We start from the raw sequence: 18,780 nt of genomic DNA, 5'->3' as shown, positions 1-18,780 counted from the left end.
ACAGCAAAAGACCAATTAACTTTGCAAAGAAATACAGACACACAACCAAAGAAAAGTAAAAAAAAAAACAAGTATATTTACCATTAATATTTTGCACCTCTTCTGCAAAATTGCTCCCTGCGTCAGGAAGGGGCTGGGCTGTGTTCTGATCTAATTTCTGGGAGTGTCAGGGATTTTGCCATGTTCTACTTATCTGATGAGAAGGTACTTAATCCTATTAATGGGACGTTTAGTCCTTAGGCTGGAGGATTTTGAATGTATGCAACTTCATGCTCATCTCTGTGGGCAAAACCACCAGGGGGAGTGTTGGCCAGAATTGCCTGATTTAATGTAATTTGGAATTGCTACTTTTCTGTAGTCAGTAGCCTTTTGTCCTGTTAGATCTTCCATCGTCTTTCTTTTTACTTCAGGCCACACCTGCAGCTTATGTTATTAGTGAAATCGATGCCATTAGTTTGGCTAAAAATAGCTTTCAACATTTAATCTCTTCAGCATAGTTTTAGCTTGCTATAAAAGCCACTGCATTATGTAAGGGCCTTCTTTGTACACCTTCTGAAGTACAGGAGTTGAAAAAAAATCAAGAGCCCAGATGCAGTCTGGCATATGGGCAGATTCTGGAATAAAATTAGCAATTTTTGGCATTTTTTACATCATTGTACTTGCCAGTGTTTTGGGGGTTGCCCACTTAATGCTATTTCCTTCAGTTTCTCCATGCCTGTGATATATGTCTGAGATCTGACTTGTACAAAGTTTTGGATACTTTGAAATGAGATATTTAAATACTAACAGGTGCTTAAAATAAAATATGGACAGATACTGTTAACAAATCATGACCCACCTTGAGATATTCAGCAATACTGCTCCCTTGTAGTCAAAGAGGCGTTGGGGAGAGTGGGTGTCTGTAGCCTATGGTCTAGAACAGCAACTTTAGGAAATTCTATTCTACTTTGTTTACCTAATCATTCATGATTGCCAATTGATGATTGATGGCTAAGATGCAGCATGATTAATGCTGCTTAGGCAAGAGATTTGAGGGATTTAGTTTTAAACACATTATCAGGAAGAGTGAAGAATCTATTAACTCTGATGGGAACTGCAAGTCTTCAATTTGCGTTAAAAATTAAGGTAACTCCAAACTTTTTTTCTGAAAATGATAGATGGAATATGTAATTTGTTGTTATCTATATGAATTCTTGTCTCTTATTGACTTGCTGCCTACTCCTTGACCATCACTTGTCTACTCCGAGACTCATCACTACCCAAAACATTTCAAGTTCTATTCTGTGGAAATACCAAGCAGGCACCATTGCAGACCTTGCAAACTGTTTGTTAAGGGTCCCTGGGTCTTGGGCTGCAGCAGAAGGGGCAGTCTCTCACTTCCCCCCTCTGAACCTCACACTTGGCTCAGGAGAGAGTGAAAATGGAAAACACATTTGCACAAAGGAAGACAATCTATTACAGACGCTTGTGAAATTTGTGCTATTAGCCTACAAGTGTAATGAATCCTAAGACTTTAATCTTTATGCAAGGGTTTGTCCTCTCATTTTGGACATTTCTCTTTGATAACATTAATTTACTAGCAGCATTCATTTTCTGGTCTTTCTGAATCTGACTCAGTATAGAGAAAGCTTTACTCAATCTAGAGTAAAAAGGGTGGTTTCAACACATCACTCATAGTTCACAGGAGTTTGTGAGGAAGCAGGGGCTCAGCGCTGTGGGGAGGGAGAGCAGTGCTCCTGCCCCATGGGAAGAGGCTGGAGAATGCCTCTGGCACATATCCCACCACTTACTTTCAGAAGTGTCTGCTTTCTGAAGGTCTCCTTGGGAGTCTCTGGTCAAGCACACACTAGCACCTTGCAAAGCCAGTCCTTAAGCTGATGCTGATACACAGAGTCCTGGTGTGTGTTGAGTTCTCAGTTGATTTTGAACATTGCAAAACATCTTGCATCATCTTAGATGTTACTCCTCATACTTTATTATAACCATTATGTAACCACATGGAAATAGGCAGTACTGTATGTATCTATTTCTTTTTACAAAACCACAAAATCCTCTTCCTTTGCTCTCATGTTTTTTCGTATATATCTAATGGCTGAAAGAGGAGGTGTAAGAATCAAAGGATAAAATTGATAGAGCTAGTATATCTGTTAAATTTAATCTTGGGCTTAAACTTAACCTTGGAAGTGCACTCAAGAACCCAACATCCTGCTCCTGAAAGGCAGCTGTTAATTGTGCTTACTCTGAAAAGCTTTTCCTCTCTCATTTCTGTCTTAAATTTAATTTTTAAAAAATATCATCAATCATACCTTTAGGTTTCATGTGAAATATCTATTCTCTTTTCTCTTAACATCCTGAATCTGATTTCCAGTGACCTATTATGGAGATCTCAACTTTTCTTCTGAGCTGCCATGTTCAACAGTTTGCTCTTATTATTTTATTTTCCTCTGAATTTGAATGCTTTGACCAGCTATAGTATAGCATGCCATGTCATGACATTCTGCTGACATTTGAAATTTTTCCCCACTCTTATACAAGCAGATGATTCAGAGCTTATTGATGCTGTTGAAATTAATAAGGTACTCTTATAATATTGAATCATACTAGAGAGAGTCTGAAGAAGCTGTTGGGAGCTAATTGTAGAAAGTGTCATTTCCCTACCCCAATTTCCTACCCCTGTTATTCCAGTGCTACTCTATTTTAATTGAAATAATATTTATCTATTAAAAAAAATAGTAAAATAGCTTAAAAAGGAATTTCAGTTAAAATAAATTTTTTGCAACATACTGATAAATTGAAAAGTAAATAATTGTAACAAGATATATAGACATTGAGCTTGAACCAAGCTGAACTTGAGCAATGAGAGTTGTAGCTGCTTTGCGGATTTTTCTTAGGTCCCGTTGGATGACCTCCACAAATGTGCAACATTTTTTCACCATGTACTGTGACTTCTCCCTCTTTGTTGATCCATTCCACCTGGCAGGATTAAGCATCAAGAAATATGCTGAAATGGAATTTCCTGTGTTGTACATCAGCTATAGGATTTTGTTCCAGTAAGATATTTATGCAATTATTTTCTGTTTGTAAGAGTTGTTTCCTACTATGCTACACATTTCCTCTACATTTCTTTCTGAGCTAGGCCAGGCATATAATGATCAAGCTGAAAATACCTGTACATATTTATAGACTCTATGAGTCATGGAAAGTGCTATATACTGACATTAAATCTCTTGGTATTTGTATGAAATAGTACCTAGTTCTACGAAATCTTAATTAGCTTTATTTGTAAGCACACTATTAGTTCTACTGCTTTCAATTGAAATTAAATCCTTGTGGGGGTTTGTGGTGTAATTACATGGCTAATCTAAAGCATGCACAAAGCTTTGCTAAAAGCTAGTACAGGTTTTAAGGGTATAGAATTGAACTTTTGTGCTGTAAAAGTTTATTTTGTTTTGTTGTTTTGTTTAGTTTTGTTTAAATCCTCCCCAGTGCTTCATGGCCCCTGAGTGGCTTCTGCTTTCTCCTGTATTTCAAAGGCTCTCAGAAGCCCCCTGAAGTTCTGTATTCAGTCTTTGAGCTCTACCTGGTTAGCTGAAGTTAGGAGCCAAGGCTCCTTCTTTGGGAGAGAGATGCATGCTCCTGAGGTGCTCTCAGTCGTGCTGGAAAGCCTCAGACAGAGGAGCTGAGGCTGCATTAAGCTGAATAGCTGCAGTCAGTCTAAGCTACACATCTTGCAAAAATACCAGCTCAGGCACCCAGTGCAGCACAGCATGAGAGGATCCCAAAGTTCACAAGCCCTGAAGCTCAGAGTCAGGCTGACACAATTACCCTGTCTGGAGGAGGGTCAGGCAATGCCAGGTCAGGACTCTGCGCTGTGCTCAACACAAACACAAAACCAGCAGAAGGCAGAAATCAGCCAGCAAAACTTTGAGCATCTGAGACTTAGTGTGGCTTTAGCTGGAATTATTAAGCTGCAGCTTTGGGGGTCAGCAAGACCAACTTCACAAGGCTTAGCATGCTTTAAAATGCATGAGTCTTTTCTGATTTCCTTTCGCTCGTCTATCCATGGATAATAAGGATGACAATTCAGTGTGGAAAAAAAATCTTCCACTTCACTGCTGAAATTTTTTGTTTTCCAAGCCCTTCAGGGCTTTGACACAAAGTTCTAAATACCAGTCCCAGCAGTAACATGACAACTGTTGTTCACAGAGCCATGCAAAGTCTTTTCCCACCTTATCCAGAGGCATTGCAGAAGGGACCTATGGTGATACCGAAGACTATGTTTGGGAAGACAAAACTGTAAAAAAAATTCTATTCACTTTAGGGAGCAAAAAGTTGAATGAATGACAATATGAAGCTGAAACCTAAAAATTGTGCAGTTGTATTCAGAATCTGTGCTTAGGATATCAGCTAACTATTAAACTTGGAGAAGCACTATTACTGAAATTAAATTATCAGCAGGAGATATAAAAGTCAGTGCAAGGATAACAAAATGAGCTAGAAACAATTTATTAGAAAGCTATGAGGCAAACCTGCATGGTACAGTTACACAAACAGATTTCAGGAAGCATTTAATATTAAAATGCTGAAGTTTTGAACCAGATGTTTTGCAAGGGTTTAGTTTCAAGCTTCCCTAGGAACATTAAAACAAAAAAGTTTTATTGCATGCAGACATGCAATATATCAGCTTTCAACCTGCAACTGAAAGGAACAGGGCTCCTTCTATGTATTCATCTGTTTTACTTAAGCATATCTTTGTCATTCAGCTTGTATCACCTAGTTAAAAGACTGACTGAATATTGAAAACAACTCCAGAATTTATTGAAATTGGAGAACTAAGTTACAAGTTTGTGAGGTGCAGAACAACTCCTGAAGATGGTAACTGCCCTAACCTGCTGGAAAGGGATGGAAGGCACTCAGGACAGAGCCTTGATAATGTTCAATGAGGAACCTGGAAATTGCTTCGCTGGGGAATAATCCTCTGCCTGGTAGCTTGGCCTCTTGTTTCTGCTGCATTTAAAGTGGGCTTTGCTCTGGTGCCTATGGGACAGCAAGCCCAAAGAAGGATGTCTGAATATAAAACTTCCTCAGTGTAGCTGATAATTGGACACACACAGTCCCCTTGCTGGCAGTAGCACGGAAGTGGAGGAAGCAAAGTTGGAATGCTGCCTGAAGCTGCTGACATTTTCTCCATTTCAAATATTAAGGACAATTTCTAAGAAGACCCTTATTGCAATTACGATTAATGACCTCATGCTTCTAAGAGTTCTTGCTTAATTGCCGTTGCACATGTTTTTACAGCTGTCCTTTTATATAACTGGTACCCTGCCCCGTGCATCTGCCTCAATACTCATAGCTTTTTAAAGCACTGTGAAAAAACAACAGTAGTTGCAGAGACCTGGCAAATGAGAGGAGAATTAAAAATTAAAAAAAAAAAGAAAGAAAAAAAGAACGGAAAAGAAAAAAAAGTTCAGAGCAAATGAGAATTAGGAATGAAAGAAAAAATGAAGAAAGGAAAAGGAAGGTGAAATAGAAAAGACCACGAAGTACAAAATGTCAGTGGAGACACAGACAAGAGCAATGTTTCCAGTTGGAAGTATATGAATTCATATCCATATCCTCTACCCACAGCCAAATCATTATTGCAAGCAAAAATAAAGTTGGAAGCCCATGAAGATGCAAAGAAGAGCAGAACAACTATAAACTCTTGAAATCTTTTATTGTTCCTCATATTTCCTTCAGCTCTTCTATGAAGCCGTTCTGGGAAAGATGGGAGGATTTGCCCACACTTCAATACATTTTCAGGTACTTTGAAATGCTAAACACTAAGAAAAGAATTGTGGAATTCACCAGCCCAGATTTATGTGTGCACAGTGAGTGTGTGCACCTCAGCTAGCAGGAAGCAACCTGATCTACAGGAAGGTGTCCCTACCTGTGACAGGGAGGTTCAATTAGAAGATTTTTTAAAGGTCCCTTCCAACCCAAACCATTCTGGAATTCTATTATTCTGTGACATGTCTTATACAGGCCAAAATGGGAGACTTGGATATCCTACTGGTTATGGATTTGTGCAACATCTATCGTGCATGGAAGGTGGCAGAGTCTGATCATTCATACTTAAAGCACAACAGAAATTATTTCAAGTTGTAAAAAATCCAGCCATTTTCTAGCACAACTTGCAGGCAGCTGAGACAACAGCTACCACATTTAAATCATCATCTTTTTGAAAACTTAAAGTGTTAAACTCATAAAAGATGAAGGCAAACTCCTACAGAGCACAATAATATACTTAGCATTAGGCTCTTAACACTTCAAAGTCATGCTAGATTTTCACTTAGGTTTTGGGTCAGCTACATTATAGTATCCAGCACAGTATCACACATCCTACTTTGTGGATGGTGGTTTGTAGGGATTCCTTATTCCTTTATGTTTTTATTTTGTTCCTGCAGAGAAAGTATGTTTTAAAAAATCCTAGAAAATAGGCAACGGACAAAATGCTCTCTCTGAATGAAGAAATCCAATTTCACCTACTGGAAGGATATTTGGGGTTTGCAAATCTGGAATATTGGGGTAGTACTGTATTTTAAGGAGTAATCTCCTTGAATATTCTGAGCACCTTATAGAAGGGGCTTGGCTCTGCATCTGGTCAACAGACCAGATACAGAAATCTTCAGAAAATAATCGAAACCATGAGCTGGGTAATACTTAACTTCCAAGCCTGACTGATCTGAAATGACTGTTTCACACTGTTTGCAAAAGCAGACAGAACCCCTGGTCACGTGTATGTAGGGCACAAGAATGGTCAGTGACTATTACTAAAAGTTCTTCAATAATGCAGATGCATTTGAAACACCTTAGGTGCTAGAAAACCTTCAAATGCCCATGGTGCAGGCATAATTATGATGCAAATATCATTTAGAAGCATTTTGCTACTGGTACTGGGGGACAATACCACATTAGGCATTTCCATACCTGAACTTAGGAAGAAATGAACTTTCATTTCAGCCTTTGCCCTTGTGCCTCCAATATTATGTCTCATATCCCAAGAGCAGATGGTTGAAGGCCTGTTCCTCTGCCTGAGTGTTAGATATTTAACTACACACATTGACATATTTATATATTAAAACAGTAGACAACAGGTCAGATCGTTAGCTGATGTAAATAAGCAAAGCTCCCTTGTCTCTGCAGACAGCTCTGATTCAGACCAGCTGAAGACCAGTACATTTTCACTAGGTCTGGATCCAGTAAACCACACACACACAGAGTGCAAAGCAGCCTATTGTTTGATGGAAACCTTTCTTGTTTAGGGCACTGCTGAACAAATAAACTAGGCAGCAGAGGGAATTAGCAGGAATGGAGAGCATTAGATCCTCAGAGAAAATAAGATCAAAAAAAGCCCTTGGTATCCATCAGTCAGAATTCCTTCAGTGCTAGACAAAAGCTGCAATGGAAATTGCTGTGTTGTAACATATGTGATCCCATACTGAATAATTTACTTGAAACACTGTGCTTCCAACACTGTGCAGATCAAGTATCATGAGCAAGGAAAGAAAGTAAAGGAGAAATCAGAAAGAACTTAAATACTCTTCAAGCAAAGCACTTAACCATGCATTTAACTTTTAACCTGAGAGCAGTCCCATGGAACTCAACGGGATTACTTACCTACTTAAGTAAATCATGTGATTAAATGGTCCAGTGGATCAGGAGTTTAAAAATCTGCATGGCTGGTACTTAAAAATGGATACAGTAGAACAGAGGAAGGAAAGGAGAAAAATCTTTTTTCCATCCTCAGTTTCAAGTGTACTGAAAAAGGCATGATAAGATCTAGCACTAGGAAGTTAAGAGTTGGAAAAATCTAGCCTTGAAATAAGACATTTCCTTGTAGCTGCGAGGAAAATATTGAGACAGCTTACAAGAGGGGAGTGGATTTACCCTCATACAGAGTTTTTATGATGGCATTACACATATAAAAGAAAAAGGGGATTAATCCAGATTCTGAGAGTAAACTCAAGGAGTTTTAAAAAAATTAAATTGGGCAATTCCTGGAGAAGAGACACCTCCACCAGTTTATTGCACTATACTGGTCCACATCCAGCCTCTAGTTCAAAAGATTACTAAACCACTGATTATGAGACAGATAATTTTATATTGCCCTGCTTTTTGAATTTCTTGTAAGCATCTGCTGCTTTTGGAAGTATTACTTGGCTGGATATATTTCTGATTTAACCTACTACAACCATATTTCTTTCCAATACTGTACCATACATACACACATGATGAGAAGATTAAGCTGGCTGGTATTTGGAGTCTTTTCTGGCCCTAAAGTATGTCAGCCTGACTTGTGCTTACCCCCTCTGTTCATGAGTTTGATAGGAAACAGCATTGATTAAATTTCCTGGCACTGTTTGACAATCCTGAGCTTCCTTCAGGATTTGGGAAGGAAGAGAGGATGGCATTGCACAGTTGTCTTTAACTCAGTGGCTGTCAATGGAGCTGGAGTCATCCAGGAGCTTCTCTCCTGAGCAAGTCCCAGCAGCCAGGGTGCCACACTGTGACAGAGGGACCTCCATTTCTCCACTCCATGGCTTTCTAATCTCCTAAGGCAAAAAAAATAATGTTATTTCAATACTGTCATATCTGGATAAAACTTGCATGTCCTGTGGTTAACTAGAGACCAGACCAGATGACCTCACTCAGTTTTTTCTGGCTCCAAATGCTGTAAACTCTTGTCCTGGGCTGGGGCCCATCAAAGCCCATCTGAGCCCCTGGAAATACTTGTATTGACTTCACTCTGCATGAACAAGACTTCAGCTCAATGTACAGACTATGCCTGAGTCAATGGGGGTCCAGAAGGAATGTGGCTCAGCTTGCAGTAAATACATACACCTAAATGACCACAAGCAGAGCTATGCAGAAAGGACTAGTAACAGCATCTCACAGAAATTTAATGTGTGAAAGCTCAATTAGCTATAGATACCAGCAGGAGATATTCTTCTCAGCTTTCTGTATGAAAGGTCTGCTGAAGTTAAAAGTATTTATAGTTACTTATGGGGGGAAAATTTAGGATGGGCTATAGGACCTTACAGGATTCAGCCACTGGAGAAAAGCTGCTTCACCACAGTTTGTCCACTTCCCAAAATGAAACTGACATCAGCCCACATAATTTAAAGGGTTCTAAATGAGAAAAGACTCATGCTTTAGGCCAGAGACACATCTGGTATAGCCTTAAGGATCTAGTTCATAGCAGTAATATTTTTCTGCAGTTTTAAGCCAGAGCTGCAGCAAGTTTCAGTATGAAAGCTCTTAGCTTTAGACCTAAGACATGGCAGAGTGCTGGCAGCAATTAACTGTGCACTTTTACCCTAAATACCAAAGTTAAATATGCCCATGTCTCTCATGGCAGAGAAGTGATCCCAGTTTAAATGTTGGGCTTTTTGTTAAATACTGAACTGTGATTTTCCTGTTTTTCATGCAGTGATATAGAACCATTGAGAGATAAATGCATCTTTGCATATCAATGGAAGTCATCATTGTCTCAAGAGAGATGTTTATAAAGCAGTTATGTGTGTGCCATTAAAATAACCCCATTTATATAATAAGATATTTAGGAATGCTAGTTGGGAAATAAGGAATATTTCACTTTGGACAAGTTACAATAACACACCTCTTCAGCTTGGCATTATTATTATCTTTATGTATAGCCACAGTAAGGGAGATTTGCATATGGTGGGTTTTTTTCTTTGTGCATAGATTTGCCTTCTACACCTTCCATCTGTGGAATATAAAAGCTCAGGACTTTATGAGGCAAAGGTAACTTGAGACATAATCCTATTCTACTTGGCAATTCAAAATTCCCACATGAGACCAAAAATTTTAAAGAGTATAAAGATTAGGGTCTGTTTTCTCAGAGTGGGTATATTAAATTAGGGAGGTAGATGGTTTGCCAGGCATGATAACAAAGACCCCTTGCAGAGCACAAGTGGGAGCCCCAGGTCTGGCTCAGCCTCAAGCACTGTCAAGCAGAGGAGACTACATTCCTGGGCACTGGGTGTGATAGAGAAGTGTTAGAAAACATGAAGCACTAATTATGTACATGTGAGCAAAAAATGTGGTAGCTGGTCAGATAGCAGGACTGTGTGTGTTTGAGAGAGATGACTAACCTGGAAAATTTACTTGTGGCTGATAAAATAACCTGTTTTCATAAGACAGGGATTTTTTTTCCTCTGCTTTTTTGTGTGTTCTGCTGTGTTTGCATTTGTTTTCAATTATATTATTTTAATTGCTGCATTTGCCTGAAAAGTTGTAACTTTGGTGCATGCTGTTGAAAACCAGTTTTCTTCTATGCAAGAAGCATGCACTCAAGACAATTAAAAGTGATGTGTTTGCTTTTTAATAAGAAATTAGCTGTCCCAGAAAATTATCTTGGCAAAAAAATCCAGTGAAGTCCGCCTTTGCTATATGATATATTTCAGAAATGCCTTAGGATTCTCTAAACTGCAAAAATGCTGCCTGTCACTTCACAACACTCTGGGGAAAGACAGCTGAATCCCACTTTTAATTGTGAAATGATAGGCACATTTTGTGCATTTGGAGGAATGTAAAATATTTCCATTATAATTTCTTGCTTTTTTGCTTATCCCTGCATCCCCTGTCTCTCCTTTCCCCCTCACCACTGAAAGTAACATTTGGAAGGGGAGAGACATTTATTAGGAATACACGAACTTTCCCATGGAGTTTCATAGAGAATATGTATTGATTAGAGGACAGGGGGAATAGGTTTTGTCAAGAACAGGCTTAGCAGAGGAAATTGAGTATTTGATACAGGAGTGTAGAGAGAAATGCTGGACCATCACCACAGGGGCTGGCAGCTGAGGAGAGAGCAGAACAGGGTGGGGTAGCACAAAGAAGTAACAAAAAAAAAAAAAAAAAAAAAAAAAATGGAAACATAGTATCATGGCACTGCTGGACTGGAATAGAGTCCAAAGGGCAAGTTTGCTGTTTGAAGACAGAGACTGGACATAGGATCTGAAATGCTTCCTGAGCAAGAACACTGCACTGACAGAGATGGATGCATGTCTGTCAGCTCCATAACCAGGACACAGGATTGGTCATGAGCTAGTAGTTTCCACATGGTGATCCCACGAGGCCAGCACTCACACTGCCTGTTATAAATCCCCTGTGAAGAAGCAGGGTACCCAAGAAAGATGTTTAGCACATGGACAGAGAGATGGGAGACCTGACTTCCATGTATCTCAATACCACATCCTTCCTGGTTATCTTATTTGCTCAGATGCTGCATTTCCTCTGGAGATAGTTAGTTCCAGGGAGGCATCTCAATTATGTAGATCAGCAAATCACAGCTGTTTCTCAATCCAGATGTTAGAAACTGCCTCCAGCAATCTTCTCCCAGGAGCTGAGCTGCCTATGGGTGATTGCACAGACATCTCCTCCTTCCCATGCCACCAGACCTGAAAGCTGGTCGGTGCCACCCCCTGCTCCTCTGTGTCACCCCACAGGGCTGGTTGTTATTACAAGCCAGGACAGGTGAGATTCAGTCTGGCAGTTCAGAGCTGTGGCTGAAAGAGAACTGGATCATTAAGGAGCTGTGTGTCTTTCAGACTCCGAAGTAATGATTTCACTGCAGACAAGGATGCTTGGGCAATGTGTAAGTTATCAGAGCTGTCTTCACTTCCAGTTTCTGGGTCCAGGCTGTGCTCTGTTTCAGACTGGTGTTAGGCACTGATGTGCATCAGCCAGCCGTCTCCTGTCCACCCAACCCTGACATGCCTGCACAGCCTACACAGCCAAGGACTGGCTCTGAGCATCCATGCATGGTGCAACCTCAAACACACACGGGGAAGCATGACTTGATGTATCTTTCACTAATTGGGTGATGAGACCAAGGGGGATGAGGAACAGCTGTAGAAGCTGTACAGGAACCCATCTGCAGCTTTTTAAGAGTCATAGCTCTAGGGGAATTGTTGTTCTGCCAGCCACTGTTACGCATTACCAAATAAAAGGGCTCCTGTCCTCTCCGGCCTCAGTGACATTCCTCCCTTAAGGGCTTAATTGTCTCCTTAGCTGTCACTGTCTGAGGGAGGGGGATATAGCAGAGAAAGAATCACAGGAAACTGGTGGAAAACAAAGTATCTAACAAGTACATTTGATTCAGTAGGTAAATTCAGTAGGGTTGGATTTCTTAAACATCTTCTGTGCATCTGACCTGGGCTAACACTTAGACTTTAAGTTTCTTCAAGATCAATTTCATTGAATTTACTAGTAGACTTTAATTAAGTTTACTATATAGAGTTGCAACTCATAGTTTCCTGGTAGTAATGCAGGTCCTTCCATTAAATTGCATGTTTAAGACTAAATAACACCCATCCTTTTACCTATAGATGTGTAAAAAAGTATTTCCTGCTCACTTACAACAAAGGAATTTGATGCTGGATTGTCTTCTGTTATTAAATGAGTCGAATATTTTCACTATACCTGAGGAAACAAACCAGACAGGGGTCACCTGCTTTGCAGAGCATACTTTATTTTGCACCTTTGAACTATTTATTTCTTTTCACTGCCATTACAGAAGAATATGAGTCTATACTTGACAAACATCAGTGAGAAGCTTTCTATGCTTGTTTAAACAGAAGTAAACTTGAATACCTTGTCAAAACATGTAGGTTAAGCTTGACTAATCAGCTGAACTCATTCTATTAATAGTCAAGGTGGCATCATTATTCCATTAAGCTTTGTCTGGAATATTGGGGGCAGGTACATATACCCATATAGAAGACATTAAATCAGATGAATCTTTCCAAAATTAAACTACAGTAACAGTCATTTACTGTCTGTTTCTTCAGTCTGGGAAGGAGTATTGTGCCTGGCTAAAAAAAGTAAGGACCAGACTTTTTTTCAGAAAACTGTATTGTGGATTAGGTGGAGTTTGAAGTGATGTTGACATTCTCATGGAATATGGCCACAATTGTAGTTAAACTATGTGCCAGTGGAGACATTAAATGCAATCTGATGCAATTAAGGTTATTTGCACTTTTGATTTCTGTCAGTCCTATGGCAGAAGGATATAAAATTGCGGGACAGGTAAAATAAGGTGCTACATTTTCAGGTTAACTAAATGAAAATTTATCATCCTCATCCAAACCATGATGGGAGCTCACACTTTGCCATTATTCACCATTCCCTTCAGCTATAACACAGTGCTCTCTGTAAAGAAGCTAAGTCCACTTAAGGCATCCACTGACAGCATTTGCATATAATTTCCTTGTTTTTGTGATGGGTTCTTCTCCAGCTGTAATGGATAAGTGTTTTTCTACCTCTTCAAGAGTGAATCAAAGTTTAGATATTTCTGCATATAATTTTCTCTAGGTAATCATCAGCAGTACTGAAAAATCCAAGCACTTATTCACAAAAACTTCCTCAGCAGAAATTTCTACCTCTGAGCTCTCCTAGGAAAATGTTTCCATCTCTGAACCTTTAGCCCAAAAATGCAACAAAATCTTTACCTAATAGAAAAGGCCTGACACTAATTTTGGACATTGCTTTTAGCCACCAGCCAAGGCAACAAACTGCAACTGAAAGCTGCTATCTATATCCTGCTGGAGCCATACAGATAAGCAAGTAGGAGAAGCATCCCCAAGGTCCCAAGTATCTGGGGTTTAGATAAGAACTGTGTGAGCCACCCAAAGTACAAGGGTCTAAGAGAAAACCCTGTATTTTAGCTTGCATACCTCCGAAATATTAACAATATCACTGAAACATTTTTTTCATATTAGGAATGTGATTTCTCAACAACTGTCATAATACTGTGGAGCTATAGGGCACTCAGATATCACTGTTTCAATAAAATAGAGTTTCATTCAATAGAGTTGTCACAGTCCTTTGTTGCCATCTTATGGCATCTATACTTTCCTATTAGCAGTATAATCTATTGTAATGGTTTCTTACAGGTGTAAATAGCCATGATCTGAGACCTGGAGAAAATAAAATCTGTCCCATAATTTATGGAGGCATGAATGAGAAAAAAAAATACACTACAATTCCCCATCTGCCTGAAATGTGTGTGTAAAAATAGCTGCATGTGAAAGGGCACAGTGGATTAATAAGATGCTCTCATGTAAGTAGGTAGAAGGGGCTCCCTTCTTTTTTTACAGGTCATTGTGTTAACAAAGGGCTTATACTGCTGAAATCACAGCTAATCTCTGTTCTTGCTACACATGACAAGGATTGTGGTGTCTAAGTCAGGCTCCAGTTATCACATATGCAAACAGATTTAGGACATTTTGTCAATTGAGAAGTGCACACACTCCCATGCAATTCAGAATGAGCTTCCAAAGAAATGATAATAAAAAGTCCTGTTCTGTGACACAGCAGCATTAGATATAGTGGTTGTTTTAATTGCCAGATTGTGTCCAAAACCCACTTCCAGTTTTCTTGAAGAACGGAAGTGGGTTTGGAAATGAAAGATACGTGCTTAATTTTGCTGATAGCTACTGTCTTTATTCACTCCTTGTCATTTCATATGGGGAAGTTCTCTTTCCATTCCTTTCAGCTCAAGTAAAAGTTTCCTTCCTGTTCTAGCTTCAGAGCTAATACATGATATTTCTTTTTTGTTCAGAGACATGACAGGGTACATTTCAACCAAAACTTCTTCAATGAAATGCTTTCACTTCTGCTGTGAGGAACCAATATGAGTGGTTGCCAGCAGAATCTTCACATGTAACCTCATCAAAAGCATCCTCTTCTGGCAATCCAGCAAACATTATCAAGGACTGAAATAACCATGGAAAAGTTCTCTCTTATCCCTCATATATCTTGACTTACACCTTTTGTCAGAGCAGGAAACAGTTTAGAGAATAAAGCATTATGATCTACTTATTTCAACCCTAGTCAATATTAAAGAGGAACTTATAGCAACAGTCTTCCAAGTGGGAGCAACCAAGCAGTTGTATTCACTCTGTTTTGTGCACTTTAGGCAGTTGCTCTTTGCACAAAAAAAACCCAAACAAACAAAGCAGTATACTTTACTCAATGTTGTATTGTTTGCTTGTGGTTAAAGAGCATTTGCCATGCTTGGTGTTTGGACTTACTGCAGAAATAGAAAAAGGATTTTTCATGTGGCGGATAAAACAGAAAAAATTAATTTTGTCAAAAACTCTCAACATTTATTCATATCATGTACAAAAGCTCTCTTAAATGCAGGCATTTGCCAGAAATACCAAGTCTCTATCCTTAGCACATAATTTTTCTATTTCTTACTTTGTAACTGGGTCCTCCAAGGTCTTGCTCTTCCATTTCTTATTCATTGTGTTCCAAGTAGTCAAGAAACTGACAGTAAAATGAAAGAGATTTATTGCCAGACAGCTCCCATTTTGTGATTATATGAAAATCCTATATGCATATGCAGCTGGGGGCATTTATATTAGGAACCCAGTTATGTGGCTGCTTTTTCACTCCAGATTTTCCAAGATATCCCCAGAGCCTCTCCAATCAAAAGCCTTTTACAAATGTTTTCTGTAAATCATTTTGAGTTTCATTGGCAGGAGAGCTGCAGCCATGCCAAAGGAAGCTGTACTGGCCCTGTCTGTATGGCAAAGATGGGACTGCCCAGGGAGGAAGACTTCCCTGGGGAAATCCTAGGACTGGGAGAAGTGCTCATGGGATCTCCCAGCTTTTCTATCACTTACAGAATGCTTTGAGTCCAGGTGGGAGCATGATATTGAATGGCATTGGGCTGCAATAGTGCCATTACCCACTGCTGAGAGATTGTGCTATGCTCCCACCCGTGAAGGAGCACTCTGTCTTGACACAGGGTGATGCCATTATACAGGTAAATCTATCCCTCTTGCCTATTTCCTTCAGTTTCTTTCACAAAACAGTGTGTTTTGCTCACCATCCTGTCTCCAAATGCTTTTGTGTTTATGAGAGCAAACTGCAGCCAATGTCTGCATATTGCCAATGGGATCACAATAATGTAGATGCTTTGTATTACTTGAGAGTACTTGGTACATGGTGCATTATCTTGCAGTTTAATTTTATTTAATCCTACACCATCAAAACACCAAACACAACAAATCTGAGAAAGGACTAGAGGAATTTACCCCACAAGCAAGTGCCTCCTCCTGTCTGATGGTGTACCAAGCCTAGACTGGAGAAGAACAGAGACATTCACTGTATTCTTCCTAGTTTCTTCCTCAAGTAACCCAGAATATTTGCAGGCATAAGGCCTGCTCTGCTTTGCCTGGAGTATTGGCTCTAATACAGCAATAACTGCTTAGTACACCCAGCTCACACTTAATTTTAGCTTCTTCCAAGTTAGTCAGGACATGAAAGCTGACATTGCCTAACGTGCCAGTAATAAAGGTATTTCTGCTCATTGTCACATTTTCCACAATTCCAAGTCTAAGGCCACCTGCTTCACTGCTTTCCTCATCATATTTTCTGAATGTGCTTTTTTTCTATCTGTTTAGATTGTGGAGGTAACATATGTTTTCTGAAAGCTATTGGGCTGCTTTTCCAAAACCTAGGATCTGCTTTCCAATATTTTTAGTGTATGTCTCATTAACTAGAGTAACCTCTTAGAAAAGTCCTGGGGACTTTATCCTAGTGCCTCTGTAACCAGTTGTACAAAGGGGAGTGTTTAGAGATGGAAAGTACCTGTTTCCAGGCTCAGGCTTGGATTTCAATATATTGAGCAATAAATGTTATTAGTTCAGTGTCTGGGGAATCTCCTGATGGAGATTTCTGTGGGGATCATCTGAAACCATAGAGTTGCACAAAAGTAGCCCTGCTGTAAAAGGGCAGGTGATTGCAGAATGCTGGCTCGCCTGCTGACAGATAACTTGCTTTGCTAGGGGAGATAGTCCTTCTAGCCACTAAAGGATCCTAGGAAAAATCAGAGGTGGTAAGTTGAGTCTCTTTTTGGATGATTTGGGTGGTGTTTCCACCAAGGAAAGCAAACAGTCCCACTGACAAGCCTTGGGGAGAAAACTTGGCTTGCCAAGTACCTCCTATAGGAGCACCTGATCCCAGGCAGTGGGCTCCCAAAGAAACCTGAGATACTGCTCTCTGCTTTGGTCACCAACTAAGTAGTGCTTTTCCTGGATAACTTTACCTCTTCTTCTTCTTCTTTTTCTTTTTTAAACCCCTTCCTGGGAATTTTGTAAGATTTTGCTAATTCCTTTTGATTCTCCAAACAATTGTCAAAACTACTTGGTGTCTCTCAGCTTTTTGTTCTGTACATGGGGATGGAAGTGAGCAGGATTGCATTGCTGCTGTCCTTGCAAAAACAGCCACTGTGATGTCAAAAGAAACAGTAAATCTCTGGCATAACAAAAGAGAATCAGAGTGACTTACAAAGAAATGTTAAAGCAGTGGTTTTTTTCCCAACACACACACCCCACAGTATTGTAGAAAATTCCTTAAGCAACAGAAGTGGAAAGAGAAACAAAGTTTAACATTTCAGTGTCTTACTCAGCAAAGTTTTCTGAGGAAAACAGATCAGTTGAAATAGTAACCTTTGTTAGTTTTTCCATATACTTTATTCAAATAAAGATATGTGAGCTACATGTGTTCCTGTTTAATCCAAAGACTTTATTCTAAATGCCTTGGATGTACATTAACTTTGTATTTTTATTTACTAGTTATTGAAAAGAGTGGCACATAGGGATAATGTTGAATGTGCTGTAAATCAGTGTAGTATTTAGCTTATAGATAGATATCTAATCAGAAAAGTTAGATTTGTAGAGGGAGGAGATATATTTTATTAGCTTAGCTGCCAGAGGGAAAAGAAGGACAGAAATCTAAAAACTGTGCCCATTTTTCTAATTAGGTCCTTCAGTCTAATAAAAAGAATAGTACCCTTAAACCACAAAAGTTACAGCAACACCAATATGATGATAAAAATGATGAATCATTTGTGCAGACATGGCCACAAACCTCTGTAACCTCATTGTAACATCCTCCCTTCTGCCCAAACATAAAATATGGTTATCACACTCAGAGCTAATGATTTTGTTAGGAAAGGGGAGGCTGCATTTGATGTATTTCATGAGGGAAATGAGTTTAGGCAGATAAGAGTAGCCTGTCAGCCCACGGAGCAGGCAGGAGGATGGTGTGTGCAGGAACAGCTGCAGTGTAACACAAACTCACGACCAGGAGCAAAATCTCCATTTCAAAACCTGAGCACTTGCAACAAAACAAAAATAAAGCCCAGCTCTGTGATCCTTGTTTGAGTATTGCTTGGGCTCATCAAAAGATGCAGGATTGAGTTTGAGTGACAAGTTTAGCCTCCTCTTAGGGCAAAGGTTTGAAATTCCTTTACCTAAAGAGTAATTGTATCATACAGCGCCTGCTGAGCTGCTAATGGCAAATGAGAGACATTTGGGGACAGAAGGAAGCTAGGAGTCCTTTCTAATTAAGTGTTCCCCTTTCTGAGTCTCTAGATAAATTCCACAATCGTTTTCAGTCCATGCTTACATACTACACCTTTTTCTTCCACCCCTGTTTTTCCTATTTGCTCTGTCCACTGCTCTGCAGGCAGAAAATTCCTCTTGAATTCCTTTTGTGTCTGGTCATTCCATAGATTAAATCAGAGCCCTTTGGTTTATTATAAAGGAATGCAACCCTTACTGCTATCAACATGTCTCTGGACCCCTTCTATTACTATTTCCAATTTGAAGGTTCTTTTGGGTCTTTTGTTTTACCAAAAGTCCTGTTTCTTAAATCTTCTCGAACTGTGATCTCTGAATTTGTGCATCATCTGTTTTA

Source organism: Oenanthe melanoleuca, chromosome 2 (assembly GCF_029582105.1).
Source record: "Oenanthe melanoleuca isolate GR-GAL-2019-014 chromosome 2, OMel1.0, whole genome shotgun sequence".
NCBI lineage: Eukaryota > Metazoa > Chordata > Aves > Passeriformes > Muscicapidae > Oenanthe > Oenanthe melanoleuca.
This window is presented reverse-complemented; position numbering follows the sequence as displayed.